Source organism: Aegilops tauschii, chromosome 1 (genome assembly GCF_002575655.3).
Source record: "Aegilops tauschii subsp. strangulata cultivar AL8/78 chromosome 1, Aet v6.0, whole genome shotgun sequence".
Classification (NCBI taxonomy): domain Eukaryota; kingdom Viridiplantae; phylum Streptophyta; class Magnoliopsida; order Poales; family Poaceae; genus Aegilops; species Aegilops tauschii.
In genome coordinates this window covers 130,211,175-130,222,467 of record NC_053035.3, presented here as the reverse complement: position 1 = coordinate 130,222,467, position 11,293 = coordinate 130,211,175, and positions in this window count along the sequence as shown.

The window sequence follows — 11,293 nt, the reverse complement described above, 5'->3', positions numbered from 1 at the left end:
CCCTCTCCACGGTGTCCTATTCAACCACCCCTCCACGAGCTACTGTTCATCTAGCCCTCCACCGACTACTGTTCAACCAGCCCTCCACGGGGTCCTGTTCATCCACCGGCTCGATCGATCGGGGTACTGTTCATCCAGCGGCAATGACCTCTACTACCACGGGTTCCTGTTCATCCAACCCCCACCGGGAACTATTCATCCAAAGCCCCCAACAACGCTCACTGTTCATCCAGAGGCAGCATCGATCGGCTTCAGTTAGCAGCAGCAGCGAAGGAATCGCTCGATTGGGTTCAGTTAATAGCAAGGGATCGATCGATCGCTCGGGTTCACTAACGCGTAGCCTACAGTGCAATCCCTCGGGTTCAGCTAGAGCCCAACGCCTCGCACACACGTGCGTATGTACGAGAGAAATGCGCATCGCTCGGCCCCCGACCAGCCACCGTAACCGAGAACTCCCCGATATTTTCCTCGCCCTCGCTTCTACCACGGTTTTTTCCATCATGGACGGCCCAAAGAATGTCATGCAGCTGTGTCTCCGGCCCGCCCAGGACAAAAAAACCCATTTTCTGTCATGATTTTTTTTCATAGAAGTAGGACACCACCACATCTATGATGATAATGGGTTTTGTCACAATTATCGTCATAGAAGTGTCATAAGTATGACAGAAAAAAAATCCGTTCGACCCAAAATGTCACGGATGTGTCTTTTTTGGTAGTGCATGAATTTCAGACGAGTATTGGATTTACTAGAATTTAAAAACCTGGTATCTCAATGTTTGCGGCCGAGTGACGGTGGCAGGGTGTTTGACATTCATTCCCATTTCTTGCATGGGACCTAAGCATGCACCCAAGGACAAAGATTTGATTTTTCAACCAATTTACATGCACTGGAGCATGTACATGTAGTTCAAATTTGAATTATGCACATAAATGCATTGAAAACTCAGTTAATGTATAAAAATGTCCAAACAAACCCTGAATAATTCCAATTCTTTTACGACACACATATAGTTGCATGTTCACTATAGATAAAAGGTCTAGCAATTCAAACACCGTCCATTGCCGCTATGACCCTATTATGTAATTCAAATCAAGACGAAAAATCAAGTAGATCCCACACAGTTTATTTTAACCAACCGTGTGAGATGCAACACAAATATCTTGGAGCGCCGTCGGAGTATAGTATGCATACGGCTTACGCGAGAAGGTGCGACAGCTACATTCCACAGCCCGCTCTGAATAAGGGACTGTGTCTGATGACACTTTGCATGCCAGTTTTTCGCTAAAGCGATTCCAAATTTTCGGCTTCCGTGGAAATATCTACCTCCCCGCCCCCTCCCCCTTACCAAAAGCCACATTTCCCCTGTTTCTGCCTTCCTTTCCAAGTTCAAACCTTCACGCCTTGCTTGCAGCACCGCCTCCTCGCTGGCGACTCTCCTTCACGCTACTCGGCCTTGCCTATCCAGGCAAGTAATCCACACCCGACCCCCATCCTCCTCCTCCTTCCATATCCCACATGCCCCGACCGCCGGTGCGAGCGCGACACCTTCCACCCAAACCACCGACCCCTCCACCAAATAGCACCGCCGTAAGCCATGGTGCACACAGTATATCCAGGATCTCAAGGAGCATTTGACAGCGGAGCAGCAAATCGCGGTCGCACGCGCGGATGAGGTCGCGATGGCTGCCATTCGTGCCGACCCCCAGATCTTGGAGGAGCACCTCTCCGTCGAGGCCACTGTCGACGTTTCGTGCGCCAACACCGTGACACGGTTGGCTGCTTTAAATGATAGTTCGTGGCGTTTTCTTGAGGCCACCGTCGGTACCTTCGACGAAGACTACGAGGTGTTTTCTTAGCGTGCACGTGCTTACCTCATCTCGAGAGCCAGTAGGTTGGTGCCCGGAGCGGCTCATGCAACTCACCACTACGAAGAGGGCACCCATGATGCAGAGGCCTTGCCCTCTTCCATGTCCAAGGAGCCAATCGTAATCGATATCTCCGACAATGAGGAGTAGCTTGTCTTATTAGCTCACTATAAGGGCCCATGTTCAGTTTGCTAGCAACTGCCTTTCCTTCACAAATTCTAGTGGATTGTGCTATCTACTTTTTTTGGGGAACGCAGTATTTCAAAATTTTACCTACTATCACGCAAGATCTATCTAGGAGATGCATAGCCACGAGACGGGAGTGTGTGTCCACGTACCCTTGTAGACTGAAAGCCGAAGCGTTTAGTAACGCAGTTGATGTAGTCAAATGTCTTCGTGATCTAACCGATCCAAGTACCGAACATACGACACCTCCGTGTTCAGCACACGTTCAGCACGATGACGTCCCTCGTGTGTCGGCGTTCTGGGAACGGGGGTCACAAGACTTGCCTGCCTGTGGCCCACGGCGTGGCTCCTACAGCGGCCTGGTACGGTCCATCTTCACCAGCAAACACTCAAGACCCTCGCGAGGGCCCAAGCCTCGCGAGGCGGATGACGCAAGACCTCCTCAGGGGCGGCCTCACTAGTCTGGCTCATGAGGGGCGGAGAGATCAAGGCGAGGGGCGCCTCGTGAGGTTCCCGTGATGTGAGACGTGACAACCAAGGCCAGGCGGGCGCCGGGCGGGCGCAGAGTACCCGTTGCCTCTTTGGTGCTAAAGGGGCAAGCGCAGGCGAGGAGTCCCGAGGCATCAGGCAAAGGTTTCCATATCGGTGCAACGAGACCAAGACCAGCAGGACGGAGGTCATCGCGGAGCCCACGACAGCGTCACCACCAGAGCCTTTGGCAGGCGAAGACCACCTTTTGTCAGGATAGCTTGTACTAGCTGTCCCCCTTCAAATTGGCCGTAGTGGGATCCCTTCCCGCCTAATATTTGGGGAAAGGACCCGAGCCTCTATAAATAGGACTAGCCACCACCGTAGGAGGCGAACGGATCCAGCCCCAACGGATCATTCAGATCATCCTCAACAACACAAGCTCATCGAGCCCAAGAACACCTCTCCCCAGGAGGCTGTTCTTCCCCTGTACTTGTTCATCCTCAGCCTACAAGGCAATCCACCACACCACACTGGAGTAGGGTATTACACCGCATCGGTGGCCCGAACTAGTATAAACTCTTGTCCCCCCTGTTCTTCGAGTTCGACGTGCCGAGCTTTGAGATCGTGGTGAGAGCGCGAGCTAGAGGGAGGGAGAGATCTTCGTGTGCACCCTAGTGTTCGAACCTTAAGGGTTTTGCCGGAACCCGAAATCTGACATTTGGCACTCCAAGTAGGGGTGCGCCGAAGCTTTCCTTCCGTCGATCCGCGCTCCACCGCTCCACCACGTCCATGGAAGACGCGCGCTGAGCTCGCGCCGCCCTGGCCGCCCGTGTCGCTCAGACGGCCCTTGTCGGCAGGGCTCCCTGTCGTTCTCCATCACCCGCCGCCAACGCCGCCACCGGCCCGACGGGAAACAAGCAGCAAGCGTCTTCGTTGCACCCCTCGGTGCGGCAGGACGGCCGCACCGCCACTCCATCGTTCACTCTGACCGGTTCATCGTCCCATGCTCGTCGCGCCCCCACGGACGTTCATGCCGCGTTGCTCATGGCACGCGAGCTCCTGCGCTACCGCCCAGTTGGCGACCTCTACGAGGACTGGCTAGACCGCATCGCCGAGCTCATCCGCGCCGCTGGGGGCTCGCCTGCCCCGTCTCCCTCGCTACCTAGGCCTCCTCCAGCCGCGGGTGATGTAGCCCACGGAGCGCCTCCGCCACCTCCGCACCAAGACGGCGCCCTAGCACCAAGACACGCGACCCCTCGGCGCGACCCACCGCGTCGGGCGCCCGCGCTTGAAGAAGGAAGCTGCCAATAAGTTCCCCGGCTGCCAGAAAATGCTCCCGCGCTCCCGGCGCCACCACGAGAAAACCGTGTGCCGCCTGCAGTGGCGGTGCACGGACATCAAGGGCAGGCTCCGCCTCTGCAATGGGCCCCGGTGGCCACAGCAATCTGCCGCGCCTTCACCCCGGACCTGCGTAGCGTCGTTTGGCCAGGCAAGTTCAAGCCAGACCTGCCTCCTCGCTACGACGGGACCCCTGACCCTGCGGAGTTCTTGTAGCTCTACGAGCTGAGCATCGAGGCGGCCAACAGCGACGAGAACGTCATGGCGAATTGGTTCCCCATGGCTCTCAAGGATGGTGCTCGCTCGTGGCTCCTGAACTTGCCCCCGGGGTCAATATCTTTCTGGGGTGAGATGCGTGACCGCTTCGTCGCCAACTTCCAGGGCACTCGCGACCACCCTCTGGCTGCGGGTGACCTGCGCCGCATCAAGCAGCAGCCAGGAGAGACCTTGCAGAAGTACATCCAGCGCTTCAACAGCGTTCGCCTCAAGATCCCCAAGGTGACGGACGAGGCCATCATCTCAGCGTTTTCCGACGGCATCCGCGACGTCAAGATGAAGGAGGAGCTCGCCATCCATGAGGAGCTATGTACGACACTGGAGGTGTTCAACATGGCGACCAAGTGTGCAAGAGCTGAGGAGGGGCGCCTTTCCCTCCTCGAGCTCCCTGCTACCGACCCAGAGGAGAAGAAAGCCAAGGCCAAGGACGTGAAGCACAAGGGGGTGGCCGTGCTCGTGGCGGAGCTAGACACGAAGCGCGTCCGGGACCCCCCCGAGTCGTCCAAGAGCAGCCGTCCATTCTGCGCCTTCCACAACGTACACAACCACAACACCAACGACTGTCAGGAGCTTAGGGCCATCCGATATGGACGCTTCGGTCAACGCCCCGAGTGCAATGACCGGGTCTATGGCCGAGGAGGAGGACGAGGTGGAGGACGCTTGGACGACCGCGGCCCCCGCCAGGAGTGGCGCGACCGGCCTTATGAGGACCACTGGCAGGACCAGCCTCGTGAGGGCGCATGGAGGGACCAGCCTCGCGAGGATCGTCCTCTGGGCAATGCTGGTCTCCCTCCACTGCCGCCACCACCAAGAAGGAACGACGACCACCATCAGGACAAGGGGGCTGGGGGCTTCTAGGAGCCGCGCGCTATCGCTTGCATCTTGGGCGGCGCTCAGGCCCCAGCTTCCCAATGCACCTTCAAGCAGTTTGCTCACAAAGTGAATGCAGCCCTTCCCAGGCTCGAGGCCACGCGCCCGCTCAGGTGGTCCAAGTGCGCCATCACCTTCAGTTCATCGGGTTAGCTCAAGTGCGCGGCCACTGCTGGCGCCCTCCCGATGCTTTGCTCACCTGTCATCAGCAACGTCCAAGTCACCAAGACCCTCATCGACAGCGGCGCAGGGCTTAATGTCCTGCCCGTCGAGACATTCGATAGCCTCCAAGTGCCATACGATTAGCTGCAGCCTACCAAGCCCTTCTCAGGAGTGACCGACGGCTCCACCACCCCGATAGGGCAGGTCCGTCTCCCTGTCACCTTCGGCCAGCGCGACAACTACCGCACCGAGCTCATTGACTTCGATGTCGCCCACATCCATCTTCCGTACAATGCCATCCTTGGGTATCCAATATTAGCCAAGTTCATGGCGCTGACCCGTGAAGAAAGAGATACGGTGTGCTCCCTAGAGCACCCCTTCCAAGCCGCAGCAATCGAAGACCCCGACAGCGAGGGCATCCGGTACCCTCCTGAGGCCATCCCCAAGAAGAAGAAGCAACTACTCCGCACAGGGCCTCAGGAGAGCGGCGTCTCCAGTGGCGCCACCTCAAGATCAGCGCCCGCGCTTGGGGCGCCTCCCTCCCTTGCATAGGAAGGCGCGCCCGGCGCCCTCCTCGGTCGAGGCTCGGGGGCTCTCTTCTAGAGGGCCTCAGACCTAGCCAACATCACGAGGGAGGCGCTCGGGCACCACGTGGAGGCGTGCTTCGCGGCACGTTTCCCTCAAGAAGGCACTGGGCAAGGAGCGCCCGGTGCTCAGGAGTTCATCAACAAGGCCACCCATGAGCTTCAAGAAGCAAGGATCATGCGCGGCGACTGCCGCCCACCTGGCGCAGCTCCCCATCCTGGTGAGGACGGCGGGCTGCGCGTCTGCATCGACATTCCAGGTCTCAATAGAGTCGCGTCTCAGGAGCGCTTCTGGCCTTCCCGCGTTGGGCATTGCGAGGGTCCACCCCACAGCTACGTTTGCATGCCATTTGGCTTGCCGAACATGGCGGCCGCCTACCAGCGTCATCTACAGAGCATCTTGACGTCTCAGGAGGCCAGGCATCACGTAGTCCTCGCGGAGATGGAGACGGTCCTCAAGGAACCACCCGAGCCCCCAGAGCCTCCGGAGGCTCAGGGCCCTGGTGGCTCATGAGGAGCGGCTTCTTCATCGCGTCTTCGGCTGCCACAACACTCCTCCGACAACGGAACCAGGTGACATTTTCCAAGTTTATTTAGTGGGGAGCGCCCCTCGGGCTGCATTATTCCCAGGACGCGCAGGCCTGTCCCTGCGACATGTATCCTTTTGCATATTTAGCTTACTCTACTGGGGGCACCCTCGGGCTGCATTATCCCCAGGCCGCTCCGGTCCGTCCCAGTGGCGTGTATCGTTCTCGCATCTATCTAAGCTAGCTGGTTCCCATGCATGAGTTATTTATAGTCATCACTTGCTTGATTGTCACTCACCGCGGCCGCCCGCGTCGCCGATCGGCCCCTTGCTCATCCCCCGACGGGGCTACTCATGCTGGCACGGTACTTGTGCTTGGGTCCGTCCCTGCAACGCTAACAAATCTGAGCGGTGGAGCTCTGGCTCGTGGCACGCCCGCACACGTCACCTCACCAGGCCTCAGTGCCTTCATCTTCTTGCGGAACGACTAGTGGCAGACCGGCAAGTGTGGTTGCAATTTGTATCCCTCCTCGCGCTAACCTGCAGGAACCTCCCGAGGGCGACAGCAGGCAGTACCGCGGGCTCCCTCTTTTTCTCATGTGATTCGCTTGCGCGTTAAAAGGGGGGCTCCTGAGCATCGTGACTCAGGAGCTCTTACTGGCTCTCTAGCCCTCACCCCCTAGCCTTGACCACGGCATCGCGACCTGGCATAACAGCAGCGGCTGAGCTCGCTCGAGGGCCGGGACCCAAGGATGTAGAGCACATGGAAGAGCATGGAAAAGAGGGGGAGGGGCCTAACCTGGCTACACTATGGCCGTCGATGCACAAGGAGTCTGGCGCTGCACAAGGAGTCAGCTCTGGACCGCTAAGATAAGTTTTGCACCCGAGTCAGCCGAGCGCTGCGGCATAGGATTCACATCTCTTGCAGCCATGTTACAGCGACGCCGCCTCCCTTTCCAACCTTCAGGTAGCTGCTTGCACGCTAAAGGGGACCTCTTGAGCATCGCGCATCAGGAGCTCCTACTGGACCTCGGGCCGCTCACCTCCTGGCCTTGACCACAGCATCACGACCTGGCATACCAGCGACGGCTGCAGCCTGCCTGGGGACCGGGACCTGTCGGCGTAGAGCACCAAGCTACCGCGAAGTTGGAAGGGGGAGACCGAGCCGAAGCAGGACATGCATTCGTAAAACTTCATAATAAGGAAGATATTAACAAAAGGCATTACGGACCCCTTACACGCCCCCACGGGGTCCATCTTGATTCCTCGCAGGGAACAAAAGAAGAAGGTTTCTAGGAACCCTATCTACACGCGCCAACGCCGCCGATGCCATCATCAACAGTGGGCCACGGGAGGCCGGCGCCAACCCCATCCAGATCAGCGACGGCGGAGGCCGGACGCTGCGGCCGCGCTCCGAGCACGGCGAGAGCCCGGGGGCAAGTAGCTGTCATCGCTCGTCTCCGGAGTCTCGTAGGGCTAAGGAGAGTCGTTGGACTCCCAAGCGCCACCACCGCTGCTGGTGGAACCACTCGCGAGGCCAGCGGCAGGCCTGGCTCCTGCCGCTGCGCCGTCCCGATGACCCCCTCCAGGGAAGCACTCCAAGCGGCGGCCTTCCTCATCGAAGACCTTGAAGAACATCGTGGAGGTGCTGTCGTACTCGAAGTGGATGGCAAGGGTGCCCTCCATACGGCAAACTCGGGCGACCTCACCCCAGCGGTGGGTCATGAAAATCTTGTCCGGGGAGACGACCTCAACCTCCGCCCCTGTTTCCGGGCATCACACTCGGCGTGCTGCAGCTATAGCTCGAGGGGACCCCTCGGCGGCATCTCGGCGGAGAAGAACTGCGGGAAGCGAATACAAGTGCGCGGAGGCATCGCCGCCCACATCACCAGTTCACGTGAGGAGCCCTCGGCGTGGGTTCCTGGGGCGATGGCGCGTGCCACCACGGCGCGGCGACCATAGCCGCGACATGGACGACGCTGGTCGCGCCTCTTCCTCCGGAGCCCTTATCCTGGGCGTACAAAGGCAGCGGATACCTGGGGTGAGGCCGCTCATACCGAGGCCTCGACACCTCCGGCCTCACGACTACGTGGCGGCGGCGGGCCAGCCTCTTCTTCGGCGGAAGCGACCCCGGCTCGTCGCGGGGGGCTTTTCCCTTCTCTGCGACTGAAAATCTCCATATCGGTGCCATGGGTGTCGCTGCTAGCAATGAAGCAAGGAAGAAGAAGCGACCGGAACAGGAAGAGATGGGCGACGGGGGCTCCGCCCCCCTCCTCATTTATAGCAGAAGAAGGCCAACCGGTGACCCCCACAATCGCAGGTAATGATGGTTTTCTCTGCATGCACCAGGGGCTCATAAAGTCGGGCAGTTGCCGAGGCAGCGTGGGGAAGCGGAGGCGCCCACGTCCCGTCAGTCGCCATGCGTCAATCAAGGCCGCGGGCGGTTGGGGCCCGCGGCGCTCCGCAGTTGCCCTTTGGCTTCGCCTCGAAGCCAACTCCGAGCGCGCCTTGGGCCCGGGGGCTACTGTCGGCGTTCTGGGAATGGGGGTCCCTAGAGTTGCCTACCTGCGGCCCACAGCGTGGCTCCTGCAGTGGCCTGGTACGGCCCATCTTCACCAGCAAACACTCAAGACCCTCGCGAGGGGCCAAGCCTCGCGAGGCGGACGACGCAAGACCTCGCCAGAGGCGGCCTCACTAGGTTGGCTCGTGAGGGGTGGAGAGATCAAGGCGAGGGGCGCCTCGTGAGGTTCCCGTGATGTGAGCCGTGACGACCAAGGCCAGGCGGGCGCCAGCGGGCGCAGAGTACCCGTTGCCTCTTTGGTGCTAAAGGGGCAAGCGCAGGCGAGGAGTCCCGAGGCATCAGGGAAATGTTTCCATATCGGTGCAACACCGTATCGGTGGCCCGAACCAGTATAAACTCTTGTGTCCCCTGTTCTTCGAGTTTGACGTGCTGAGCTTTGAGATCGTGGTGAGAGAGCGGGCTAGAGGGAGGGAGAGATCTTCGTGCGCACCCTAGTGTTTGAACCTTAAGGGTTTTGCCGGAACCCGAAATCCGACATCATGCTCTTGATCTAGCTGAGGATGAGGGAGAGTTCCGTCAGCACGACGGCGTGGCGACGATGATGATGAAGTTACCGGCGTTGGGCTTCGCCTAAGCACTACGACGATATGACCGAGGTGTGTTACTGTGGAGGGGAGCACCGCACACGACTAAGAGAAGACTTGGTGTGTCTTTGGGGTGCCCCCTCCCATTTATATAAAGGAGGGGGGAAGAGGAGGCCGGCCCAAGGGGGGCGCACCAAGGGGGGAGTCCTACTTGGACTCCCGGTCCAAGTAGGATTTGCCCCCCTTTCCTATTCCAACAAGGAGAAGGAGGGAAGGAGGAAGAGGGGAGAAGGAAAGAGGGGGGCGCCGCCCCCTGCTAGTCCAATATCGGACCAGCCATGGGGGGCGCGCGGCCACCCCTTGAGGTCCTTCTCCCCTTTCCACTAAAGCCCATTAAGGCCCACTATTTCCCCGGGGGGTTCCAGTAACCTCCCGGTACTCCAAAAAATACCCGAAACACTTCGGAACCATTCCAGTGTCTGAATATAACCGTCCAATATATCGATCTTTACCTCTAGACCATTTCGAGACTCCTCGTCATGTCCATAATCACATCCCAGACTCCAAACAATCTTCGGTCATCAAATCACATAACTCATAATACAAATTGTCATCGAACGTTAAGCATGCGGACCCTACGGGTTCGAGAATTATGTAGACATGACCGAGACACATCTCCGGTCAATAACCAATAGCGGAACCTGGATGCTCATATTGGCTCCTACATATTCTACGAGGATCTTTATCGGTCAAACCTCATAACAACATACGTTGTTCCCTTTGTCATTGGTATGTTACTTGTCAGAGATTCAATCGTCGGTATCATCATACCTAGTTCAATCTCGTTACCGGCAAGTCTATTTACTCGTTCCGTAATGCATCATCCCGTAACTAACTCATTAATCACATTGCTTGCAAGGCTTATAGTGATGTGCATTACCGAGAGGGCCCAGATATACCTCTCTGATAGACGGAGTGACAAATCCTAATCTTGATCTATGCCAACTCAACAAACACCATCGGAGACACCTGTAGAGCATCTTTATAATCACCCAGTTACGTTGTGATGTTTGATAGCACACAAGGTGTTCCTCCGATATTCGGGAGATGCACAATCTCATAGTCAGAGGAACATGTATAAGTCATGATGAAAGCAATAGCAATAAAACTAATTGATCATAATGCTAGGCTAACGGATGGGTCTTGTCCATCACATCATTCTCTAATGATGTGATCCCGTTCATCAAATGACAACACATATCTATGGCTAGGAAACTTAACCATCTTTGATTAACGAGCTAGTCAAGTAGAGGCATACTAGGGACACTCTATTTGTCTATGTATTCACACATGTACTAAGTTTCCGATTAACACAATTCTAGCATGAATAATAAACATTTATCATGATATAAGTAAATATAAATAACAACTTTATTATTGCCTCTAGGGAATATTTCCTTCAGTCTTCCACTTGCACTAGAGACAATAATCTAGATTAAATAGTAATGATTCTAACACCCATGGAGTCTTGGTGCTGATCATGTTTTGCTCGTGAGAGAAGCTTAGTCAACGGGTCTGCAACATTCAGATCCGTATGTATTTTGCAAATCTCTCCCTCCTTGACTTGATCGCGGATGGAATTGAAGCGTCTCTTGATGTGTTTGGTTCTCTTGTGAAATCTGGATTCCTTCGCCAAGGCAATTGCTCCAGCATTGTCACCAAAGATTTTCATTGGACCCGATGCACTAGGTATTACACCTAGGTCGGATATGAACTCCTTCATTTAGACTCCTTCATTTGCTGCTTCCAAAGCAGCTATGTACTCCGCTGCACACGTAGATCCCGCCATGACGCTCAGCTTGGAACTGCACCCACTGATAGCTCCACCATTCAATATAAATACATATCC